Here is a 12,260-nt window from a genome sequence, read left to right as displayed (position 1 = left end):
AATCTTGCCAGTCTCAATATCCTGAAAATGCACACTGTTAGGACCAAATATGGTATAACAATTCAAATCGGTTGTAGCTCTCTTAACCGATAATAGGTTAGAAGTAAAAGTAGGCATGAAGAAGGCCTTTGAGTTCTTATCAAACAACTTTAAATCTCCTACACCTTTAACTGGTATCCTATCCCCATTTGCAATAATCACATTTCCCACAGTCGGCTTTATGTTGTGTATAAGGCTCGGGTTACTTATCATGTGATGAGAAGCACCCGAGTCTACAACAAGCGTTTTACTAGGTTGTGAAGCGAAGAAAGTGATACCAGATTCCTTTAGGGCTGCGATGGACTTGATGAGGGCCTCCAGGTCTGATTTCCTCACAAGATCTCCAAGAGAAGCCGCCATGGCCGTAGCCGCCGCGTTGCCTTGGTTTGCTGCACCGAAACCTTGGCCGCTTGGTCCTTCTTGCGAGATATGCGCCTTGAACTTAGCCGGTTTGAGATGAGGGTGAAGGATCCAGCACTTGTCCTTCATGTGTCCCTTCTTCTTGCAATGGTCGCACACCATTGTTTTCCGGTCATCTTGCTTGTAGACTCCTTTGTTCGCGGTAGCCAAGTCGTCCTTTCCACAAAAGAGACCAAGTGAACCTTGTTCCTTTTGCACTTGAGAACACACGTCTTCAAGAGTAGGTAGCTTGTCTCCACGGAGGATGTGCTTAATCAGGTCATTGAACGCCGGATTGAGAGTGAGCAGGAGACCAAACACCTTGTCTTGCTCCTTTCGTTCATTGAGGATGGCCGGATCGATAGTACTTGGCCGGAGCATCTCCAACTCGGCCCACAATGACCGGAACTTCCCAAAATGCTTGGTAAACTCCAAGTCTTCTTGATGGAGACCGTTGATAGCCTTCTTGACCTCAAATACCCGAGTCAAGTTGGTCACGTTCCCATACACATTCGCTAGCGTCTCCCATAGTTCTTTGGCCGTCTCGCAGTACGAGTAGGCTTCAAGAATCGGTGCGTCTAGCGAGTTTTGGAGAATGGCAAGCACGGTCTGATCTTCTTGGAACCACTTGACTTCCTTCTCGAGATCAGCCTCCTTGTCTTCTTCCGTTCCTTCTTTACCGTCCTCCTTAGTGGCTTTCTTGGGGAGTTGGTCCGTTTCTACATGGATCCAAAGTCCTCGGCCACTGAGAGCGGTCTTTGTGGTTCTTTTCCACAACAGGTAGTTTGCTCCTTTGAGCACCACCGGGGTAACAATAGGCTTGTTGTTGTCCATTGTTAGGTAGAGTAGCGAGAAAAACGATAGAGTAGCGGATAGAATGAAGCGCGAATGAGTGAGTAGAATGAAGAATAGAGTAAAGGAGTAGTATACGAGTAGAGAATGCAAAGTAGAATCAAATAAGAACAAGAAAAAGAAGAGGAGAAAGTTTATAGAACCATGGATCAATAAACTTGCTCTGATACCATGTTGGTTTAAATTGAGTATGCGGAAGCAAATTAGAGAGAATGTGAGGTAAAATGAGAGCTTGTATTAGAATAGCTTTTACAATGTCGGCCAAAGGCCTTAAATAGAATGAAAACTAGGTTAACACTCCCACCAACTCGACAACTTGTAGATAGAGACATGAAGAGAGAGAAGGGAGCGATCCCAAGATAGAAAGCGACGTGACCTTGTCTCCCTAAGGGAAGCTATCTCGTGACTCTTATCCTCCAACGGTCACATTCTTCTTCGAGATCCTTCTAATGGGCTTGGTATTGTTTCCAACCCCAAGCCTTCTCATTTCTCTCAATAGGCCTCAACCTTAAGGGTGGCCATTAGGACGATCGTACGGACGTCCGTACGGACAACCTCCAAGTCTTAAGTAACATGGTCAATATTTGGAGTGTTTAAACACCACTTTTACCTATTTTGTCCCAAAACAGGCTAAAACCGAGAAAACATTGATTCGAAGCAGTGAACAGCTTTGTTACTGTTTCTAAGTCAAAATGTGTGACAATCCAATGCATTTGACTAATTGTAAGAGTTCCAGAAGAATTTGGAGTTTTTAGACAACACTTAAGCCCGTTTTATCCCAAAACAAGCTTAAACCTAGAAAACATGCTAAAACCGAGAGAAAACATTGATTCGAAGCAGTAAACAGCTATGTTACTCTTCCTAGGGTCAAAATATGTAACAATCCAATGCATTTGACTAATTATAAGAGTTCGGGTTGAATTTGGAGTGTTTAGACACCACATTTACCCATTTTGTCCCGAAACAGGCTAAATCTGAGAAAACATTGATTTGAAGCAGTAAACAGCTATGTTACTCTTTCTAGGGTCAAAATATGTAACAATCCAACGCATTTTACTAATTATAAGAGTTCGGGTTGAATTTGGAGTGTTTAAACACCACTTTTACCCAGTTTGTCCCGAAACAGGCTAAAACCGAGAAACCATTGATTCGAAGCAGTGAACAGCTTTGTTACTGTTTCTAGGGTCAAATTGTGTGACAATCCAATGAATTTTACTAATTGTAAGACTTCCGGATGAATTTGGAGTGTTTAGACAACACTTAAACCCATTTTATCCCAAAACACGCTTAAACCGAGAAAACAAGCTAAAACCGAGAGAAAACATTGATTCGAAGCAGTAAACAGCTATGTTACTCTTCCTAGGGTCAAAATATGTAACAATCCAATGCATTTGACTAATTATAAGAGTTCGGGTTGAATTTGGAGTGTTTAGACACCACATTTACCCATTTTGTCCCGAAACAGGCTAAATCTGAGAAAACATTGATTCGAAGAAGTAAACAGCTTTGTTACTGTTTCTATGGTCAGAATGTGTGATCATTCAATGCATTTGACTAATTGTAAGAGCTCAGGATGAATTTGTAGTGTTTAGACAAAAATTTAGCTCGTTTTATCCCAAACAGGCTTAAACCGAGAAAACAGGATAAAATCGAGAGAAACATTGATTCGAAGCAATAAACAGCTATGTTACCAATGCATTTGACTAATTCTAAAAGTTCGGGATGAATTTGTAGTGTTTAGACAACACTTAAACCCGTTTTATCCCAAAACAAGCTTAAACCAAGAAAACATGCTAAAACCGAGAGAAAACATTGATTTGAAGCAGTAAACAGCTATGTTACTCTTTCTAGGGTCAAAATATGTAACAATCCAATGCATTTTACTAATTATAAGAGTTCGGGTTGAATTTGGACTGTTTAAACACCACTTTTACCCAGTTTGTCCCGAAACAGGCTAAAACCGAGAAAACATTGATTCGAAGCAGTGAACAGCTTTGTTACTGTTTCTAGGGTCAAAATGTGTGACAATCCAATGAATTTGACTAATTGTAAGAGTTCCGGATGAATTTGGAGTGTTTAGACAACACTTAAACCCGTTTTATCCCAAAACACGCTTAAACCGAGAAAACAGGCTAAAACCGAGAGAAACATTGATTCGAAGCAGTAAACAGCTATGTTAACAATGCATTTGACTAATTGTAAGAGCTCAGGATGAAATTGTAGTGTTTAGACAACACTTAAACCCGATTTATCCCAAAACAAGCTTAAACCAAGAAAACATGCTAAAACCGAGAGAAAACTTTGATTTGAAGTAGTAAACAGCTATGTTACTCTTTCTAGGGTCAAAATATGTAACAATCCAAAGCATTTGACTAATTATAAGAGTTCGGGTTGAATTTGGAGTGTTTAAACACCACTTTTACCCATTTTGTCGCGAAACAGGCTAAAACCGAGAAAACATTGATTCGAAGCAGTGAACAGCTTTGTTACTGTTTCTAGGGTCAAAAGGTGTGACAATCCAATGCATTTGACTAATTGTAAGAGTTCCGGATGAATTTGGAGTGTTTAGACAACACTTAAGACCGTTTTATCCCAAAACAAGCTTAAACCAAGAAAACATGCTAAAACCGAGAGAAAACATTGATTTGAAGCAGTAAACAGCTATGTTACTCTTTCTAGGGTCAAAATATGTAACAATCCAATGCATTTGACTAATTATATGAGTTCGGGTTGAATTTGGAGTGTTTAAACACCACTTTTACCCATTTTGTCCCGAAACAGGCTAAAACCGAGAAAACATTGATTCGAAGCAGTGAACAGCTTTGTTACTGTTTCTAGGGTCAAAATGTGTGACAATCCAATGCATTTGACTAATTGTAAGAGTTCCGGATGAATTTGGAGTGTTTAGACAACACTTAAGCCCGTTTTATCCCAAAACAAGCTTAAACCAAGAAAACATGCTCAAACCGAGAGAAAACTTTGATTTGAAGTAGTAAACAGCTATGTTACTCTTTCTAGGGTCAAAATATGTAACAATCCAATGCATTTGACTAATTATAAGAGTTCGGGTTGAATTTGGAGTGTTTAAACACCACTTTTACCCATTTTGTCCCGAAACAGGCTAAAACCGAGAAAACATTGATTCGAAGCAGTGAACAGCTTTGTTACTGTTTCTAGGGTCAAAAGGTGTGACAATCCAATGCATTTGACTAATTGTAAGAGTTCCGGATGAATTTGGAGTGTTTAGACAACACTTAAGACCGTTTTATCCCAAAACAAGCTTAAACCAAGAAAACATGCTAAAACCGAGAGAAAACATTGATTTGAAGCAGTAAACAGCTATGTTACTCTTTCTAGGGTCAAAATATGTAACAATCCAATGCATTTGACTAATTATAAGAGTTCGGGTTGAATTTGGAGTGTTTAAACACCACTTTTACCCATTTTGTCCCGAAACAGGCTAAAACCGAGAAAACATTGATTCGAAGCAGTGAACAGCTTTGTTACTGTTTCTAGGGTCAAAATGTGTGACAATCCAATGCATTTGACTAATTGTAAGAGTTCCGGATGAATTTGGAGTGTTTAGACAACACTTAAGCCCGTTTTATCCCAAAACAAGCTTAAACCTAGAAAACATGCTAAAACCGAGAGGAAACATTGATTCGAAGCAGTAAACAGCTATGTTACTCTTCCTAGGGTCAAAATATGTAACAATCCAATGCATTTGACTAATTATAAGAGTTCGGGTTGAATTTGGAGTGTTTAGACACCACATTTACCCATTTTGTCCCGAAACAGGCTAAATCTGAGAAAACATTGATTTGAAGCAGTAAACAGCTATGTTACTCTTTCTAGGGTCAAAATATGTAACAATCCAACGCATTTTACTAATTATAAGAGTTCGGGTTGAATTTGGAGTGTTTAAACACCACTTTTACCCAGTTTGTCCCGAAACAGGCTAAAACCGAGAAACCATTGATTCGAAGCAGTGAACAGCTTTGTTACTGTTTCTAGTGTCAAAATGTGTGACAATCCAATGAATTTGACTAACTGTAAGAGTTCCGGATGAATTTGGAGTGTCTAGACAACACTTAAGCCCGTTTTATCCCAAAACAAGCTTAAACCAAGAAAACATGCTAAAACCGAGAGAAAACATTGATTTGAAGCAGTAAACAGCTATGTTACTCTTTCTAGGGTCAAAATATGTAACAATCCAATGCATTTGACTAATTATAAGAGTTCGGGTTGAATTTGGAGTGTTTAAACACCACTTTTACCCATTTTGTCCCAAAACAGGCTAAAACCAAAAAAACACTGATTCAAAAGAGTGAACAGCTTTGTTACTGTTTCTAGGGTCAAAATGTGTGACAATCCAATGAATTTGACTAATTGTAAGAGTTCCGGATGAATTTGGAGTGTTTAGACAACACTTAAACCCGTTTTATCCCAAAACACGCTTAAACCGAGATAACATGCTAAAACCGAGAGAAAACTTTGATTTGAAGTAGTAAACAGCTATGTTACTCTTTCTAGGGTCAAAATATGTAACAATCCAATGCATTTGACTAATTATAAGAGTTCGGGTTGAATTTGGAGTGTTTAAACACCACTTTTACCCATTTTGTCCCGAAACAGGCTAAAACCGAGAAAACATTGATTCGAAGCAGTGAACAGCTTTGTTACTGTTTCTAGGGTCAAAATGTGTGACAATCCAAGGCATTTGACTAATTGTAAGAGTTCCGGATGAATTTGGAGTGTCTAGACAACACTTAAGCCCGTTTTATCCCAAAACAAGCTTAAACCAAGAAAACATACTAAAACCGAGAGAAAACATTGATTTGAAGCAGTAAACAGCTATGTTACTCTTTCTAGGGTCAAAATATGTAACAATCCAATGCATTTGACTAATTATAAGAGTTCGGGTTGAATTTGGAGTGTTTAAACACCACTTTTACCCATTTTGTCCCGAAACAAGCTAAAACCAAAAAAACACTGATTCAAAAGAGTGAACAGCTTTGTTACTGTTTCTAGGGTCAAAATGTGTGACAATCCAATGAATTTGACTAATTGTAAGAGTTCCGGATGAATTTGGAGTGTTTAGACAACACTTAAGACCGTTTTATCCCAAAACAAGCTTAAACCAAGAAAACATGCTAAAACCGAGAGAAAACATTGATTTGAAGCAGTAAACAGCTATGTTACTCTTTCTAGGGTCAAAATATGTAACAATCCAATGCATTTGACTAATTATAAGAGTTCGGTTGAATTTGGAGTGTTTAAACACCACTTTTACCCATTTTGTCCCGAAACAGGCTAAAACCGAGAAAACATTGATTCGAAGCAGTGAACAGCTTTGTTACTGTTTCTAGGGTCAAAATGTGTGACAATCCAATGCATTTGACTAATTGTAAGAGTTCCGGATGAATTTGGAGTGTTTAGACAACACTTAAGCCCGTTTTATCCCAAAACAAGCTTAAACCTAGAAAACATGCTAAAACCGAGAGGAAACATTGATTCGAAGCAGTAAACAGCTATGTTACTCTTCCTAGGGTCAAAATATGTAACAATCCAATGCATTTGACTAATTATAAGAGTTCGGGTTGAATGTGGAGTGTTTAGACACCACATTTACCCATTTTGTCCCGAAACAGGCTAAATCTGAGAAAACATTGATTTGAAGCAGTAAACAGCTATGTTACTCTTTCTAGGGTCAAAATATGTAACAATCCAACGCATTTTACTAATTATAAGAGTTCGGGTTGAATTTGGAGTGTTTAAACACCACTTTTACCCAGTTTGTCCCGAAACAGGCTAAAACCGAGAAACCATTGATTCGAAGCAGTGAACAGCTTTGTTACTGTTTCTAGTGTCAAAATGTGTGACAATCCAATGAATTTGACTAACTGTAAGAGTTCCGGATGAATTTGGAGTGTCTAGACAACACTTAAGCCCGTTTTATCCCAAAACAAGCTTAAACCAAGAAAACATGCTAAAACCGAGAGAAAACATTGATTTGAAGCAGTAAACAGCTATGTTACTCTTTCTAGGGTCAAAATATGTAACAATCCAATGCATTTGACTAATTATAAGAGTTCGGGTTGAATTTGGAGTGTTTAAACACCACTTTTACCCATTTTGTCCCAAAACAGGCTAAAACCAAAAAAACACTGATTCAAAAGAGTGAACAGCTTTGTTACTGTTTCTAGGGTCAAAATGTGTGACAATCCAATGAATTTGACTAATTGTAAGAGTTCCGGATGAATTTGGAGTGTTTAGACAACACTTAAACCCGTTTTATCCCAAAACACGCTTAAACCGAGATAACATGCTAAAACCGAGAGAAAACTTTGATTTGAAGTAGTAAACAGCTATGTTACTCTTTCTAGGGTCAAAATATGTAACAATCCAATGCATTTGACTAATTATAAGAGTTCGGGTTGAATTTGGAGTGTTTAAACACCACTTTTACCCATTTTGTCCCGAAACAGGCTAAAACCGAGAAAACATTGATTCGAAGCAGTGAACAGCTTTGTTACTGTTTCTAGGGTCAAAATGTGTGACAATCCAAGGCATTTGACTAATTGTAAGAGTTCCGGATGAATTTGGAGTGTCTAGACAACACTTAAGCCCGTTTTATCCCAAAACAAGCTTAAACCAAGAAAACATACTAAAACCGAGAGAAAACATTGATTTGAAGCAGTAAACAGCTATGTTACTCTTTCTAGGGTCAAAATATGTAACAATCCAATGCATTTGACTAATTATAAGAGTTCGGGTTGAATTTGGAGTGTTTAAACACCACTTTTACCCATTTTGTCCCGAAACAAGCTAAAACCAAAAAAACAATGATTCAAAAGAGTGAACAGCTTTGTTACTGTTTCTAGGGTCAAAATGTGTGACAATCCAATGAATTTGACTAATTGTAAGAGTTCCGGATGAATTTGGAGTGTTTAGACAACACTTAAGACCGTTTTATCCCAAAACAAGCTTAAACCAAGAAAACATGCTAAAACCGAGAGAAAACATTGATTTGAAGCAGTAAACAGCTATGTTACTCTTTCTAGGGTCAAAATATGTAACAATCCAATGCATTTGACTAATTATAAGAGTTCGGTTGAATTTGGAGTGTTTAAACACCACTTTTACCCATTTTGTCCCGAAACAGGCTAAAACCGAGAAAACATTGATTCGAAGCAGTGAACAGCTTTGTTACTGTTTCTAGGGTCAAAATGTGTGACAATCCAATGCATTTGACTAATTGTAAGAGTTCCGGATGAATTTGGAGTGTTTAGACAACACTTAAGCCCGTTTTATCCCAAAACAAGCTTAAACCTAGAAAACATGCTAAAACCGAGAGGAAACATTGATTCGAAGCAGTAAACAGCTATGTTACTCTTCCTAGGGTCAAAATATGTAACAATCCAATGCATTTGACTAATTATAAGAGTTCGGGTTGAATTTGGAGTGTTTAGACACCACATTTACCCATTTTGTCCCGAAACAGGCTAAATCTGAGAAAACATTGATTTGAAGCAGTAAACAGCTATGTTACTCTTTCTAGGGTCAAAATATGTAACAATCCAACGCATTTTACTAATTATAAGAGTTCGGGTTGAATTTGGAGTGTTTAAACACCACTTTTACCCAGTTTGTCCCGAAACAGGCTAAAACCGAGAAACCATTGATTCGAAGCAGTGAACAGCTTTGTTACTGTTTCTAGTGTCAAAATGTGTGACAATCCAATGAATTTGACTAACTGTAAGAGTTCCGGATGAATTTGGAGTGTCTAGACAACACTTAAGCCCGTTTTATCCCAAAACAAGCTTAAACCAAGAAAACATGCTAAAACCGAGAGAAAACATTGATTTGAAGCAGTAAACAGCTATGTTACTCTTTCTAGGGTCAAAATATGTAACAATCCAATGCATTTGACTAATTATAAGAGTTCGGGTTGAATTTGGAGTGTTTAAACACCACTTTTACCCATTTTGTCCCAAAACAGGCTAAAACCAAAAAAACACTGATTCAAAAGAGTGAACAGCTTTGTTACTGTTTCTAGGGTCAAAATGTGTGACAATCCAATGAATTTGACTAATTGTAAGAGTTCCGGATGAATTTGGAGTGTTTAGACAACACTTAAACCCGTTTTATCCCAAAACACGCTTAAACCGAGATAACAGGCTAAAACCGAGAGAAACATTGATTCGAAGCAGTAAACAGCTATGTTAACAATGCATTTGACTAATTCTAAGAGCTCGGGATGAATTTGTAGTGTTTAGACAACACTTAAACCCGTTTTATCCCAAAACAAGCTTAAACCAAGAAAACATGCTAAAACCGAGAGAAAACATTGATTTGAAGCAGTAAACAGCTATGTTACTCTTTCTAGGGTCAAAATATATAACAATACAATGCATTTGACTAATTATAAGAGTTCGGGTTGAATTTGGAGTGTTTAAACACCACTTTTACCTATTTTGTCCCAAAACAGGCTAAAACCGAGAAAACATTGATTCGAAGCAGTGAACAGCTTTGTTACTGTTTCTAAGTCAAAATGTGTGACAATCCAATGCATTTGACTAATTGTAAGAGTTCCGGAAGAATTTGGAGTTTTTAGACAACACTTAAGCCCGTTTTATCCCAAAACAAGCTTAAACCTAGAAAACATGCTAAAACCGAGAGAAAACATTGATTCGAAGCAGTAAACAGCTATGTTACTCTTCCTAGGGTCAAAATATGTAACAATCCAATGCATTTGACTAATTATAAGAGTTCGGGTTGAATTTGGAGTGTTTAAACACCACTTTTACCCATTTTGTCCCGAAACAGGCTAAAACCGAGAAAACATTGATTCGAAGCAGTGAACAGCTTTGTTACTGTTTCTAGGGTCAAAATGTGTGACAATCCAATGCATTTGACTAATTGTAAGAGTTCCGGATGAATTTGGAGTGTTTAGACAACACTTAAGCCTGTTTTATCCCAAAACAAGCTTAAACCTAGAAAACATGCTAAAACCGAGAGAAAACATTGATTCGAAGCAGTAAACAGCTATGTTACTCTTCCTAGGGTCAAAATATGTAACAATCCAATGCATTTGACTAATTATAAGAGTTCGGGTTGAATTTGGAGTGTTTAGACACCACATTTACCCATTTTGTCCCGAAACAGGCTAAATCTGAGAAAACATTGATTCGAAGAAGTAAACAGCTTTGTTACTGTTTCTATGGTCAGAATGTGTGATCATTCAATGCATTTGACTAATTGTAAGAGCTCATGATGAATTTGTAGTGTTTAGACAAAAATTTAGCTCGTTTTATCCCAAACAGGCTTAAACCGAGAAAACAGGCTAAAATCGAGAGAAACATTGATTCGAAGCAGTAAACAGCTATGTTACCAATGCATTTGACTAATTCTAAAAGTTCGGGATGAATTTGTAGTGTTTAGACAACACTTAAACCCGTTTTATCCCAAAACAAGCTTAAACCAAGAAAACATGCTAAAACCGAGAAAAAACATTGATTTGAAGCAGTAAACAGCTATGTTACTCTTTCTAGGGTCAAAATATGTAACAATCCAATGCATTTTACTAATTATAAGAGTTCGGGTTGAATTTGGAGTGTTTAAACACCACTTTTACCCAGTTTGTCCCGAAACAGGCTAAAACCGAGAAAACATTGATTCGAAGCAGTGAACAGCTTTGTTACTGTTTCTAGGGTCAAAATGTGTGACAATCCAATGAATTTGACTAATTGTAAGAGTTCCGGATGAATTTGGAGTGTTTAGACAACACTTAAACCCGTTTTATCCCAAAACACGCTGAAACCGAGAAAACAGGCTAAAACCGAGAGAAACATTGATTCGAAGCAGTAAACAGCTATGTTAACAATGCATTTGACTAATTGTAAGAGCTCGGGATGAATTTGTAGTGTTTAGACAACACTTAAACCCGATTTATCCCAAAACAAGCTTAAACCAAGAAAACATGCTAAAACCGAGAGAAAACTTTGATTTGAAGTAGTAAACAGCTATGTTACTCTTTCTAGGGTCAAAATATGTAACAATCCAATGCATTTGACTAATTATAAGAGTTCGGGTTGAATTTGGAGTGTTTAAACACCACTTTTACCCATTTTGTCCCGAAACAGGCTAAAACCGAGAAAACATTGATTCGAAGCAGTGAACAGCTTTGTTACTGTTTCTAGGGTCAAAAGGTGTGACAATCCAATGCATTTGACTAATTGTAAGAGTTCCGGATGAATTTGGAGTGTTTAGACAACACTTAAGACCGTTTTATCCCAAAACAAGCTTAAACCAAGAAAACATGCTAAAACCAAGAGAAAACATTGATTTGAAGCAGTAAACAGCTATGTTACTCTTTCTAGGGTCAAAATATGTAACAATCCAATGCATTTGACTAATTATAAGAGTTCGGGTTGAATTTGGAGTGTTTAAACACCACTTTTACCCATTTTGTCCCGAAACAGGCTAAAACCGAGAAAACATTGATTCGAAGCAGTGAACAGCTTTGTTACTGTTTCTAGGGTCAAAATGTGTGACAATCCAATGCATTTGACTAATTGTAAGAGTTCCGGATGAATTTGGAGTGTTTAGACAACACTTAAGCCCGTTTTATCCCAAAACAAGCTTAAACCTAGAAAACATGCTAAAACCGAGAGGAAACATTGATTCGAAGCAGTAAACAGCTATGTTACTCTTCCTAGGGTCAAAATATGTAACAATCCAATGCATTTGACTAATTATAAGAGTTCGGGTTGAATTTGGAGTGTTTAGACACCACATTTACCCATTTTGTCCCGAAACAGGCTAAATCTGAGAAAACATTGATTCGAAGAAGTAAACAGCTTTGTTACTGTTTCTATGGTGAGAATGTGTGATCATTCAATGCATTTGACTAATTGTAAGAGCTCAGGATGAATTTGTAGTGTTTAGACAAAAATTAAGCTTGTTTT

The sequence above is a fragment of the Camelina sativa genome, chromosome 6 (assembly GCF_030686135.1).
Source record: "Camelina sativa cultivar CO46 ecotype springtype chromosome 6, ASM3068613v1".
Taxonomy (NCBI): domain Eukaryota; kingdom Viridiplantae; phylum Streptophyta; class Magnoliopsida; order Brassicales; family Brassicaceae; genus Camelina; species Camelina sativa.
The sequence above is the reverse complement of the archived record's forward strand: the minus strand, read 5'-3'. Positions refer to the sequence as shown.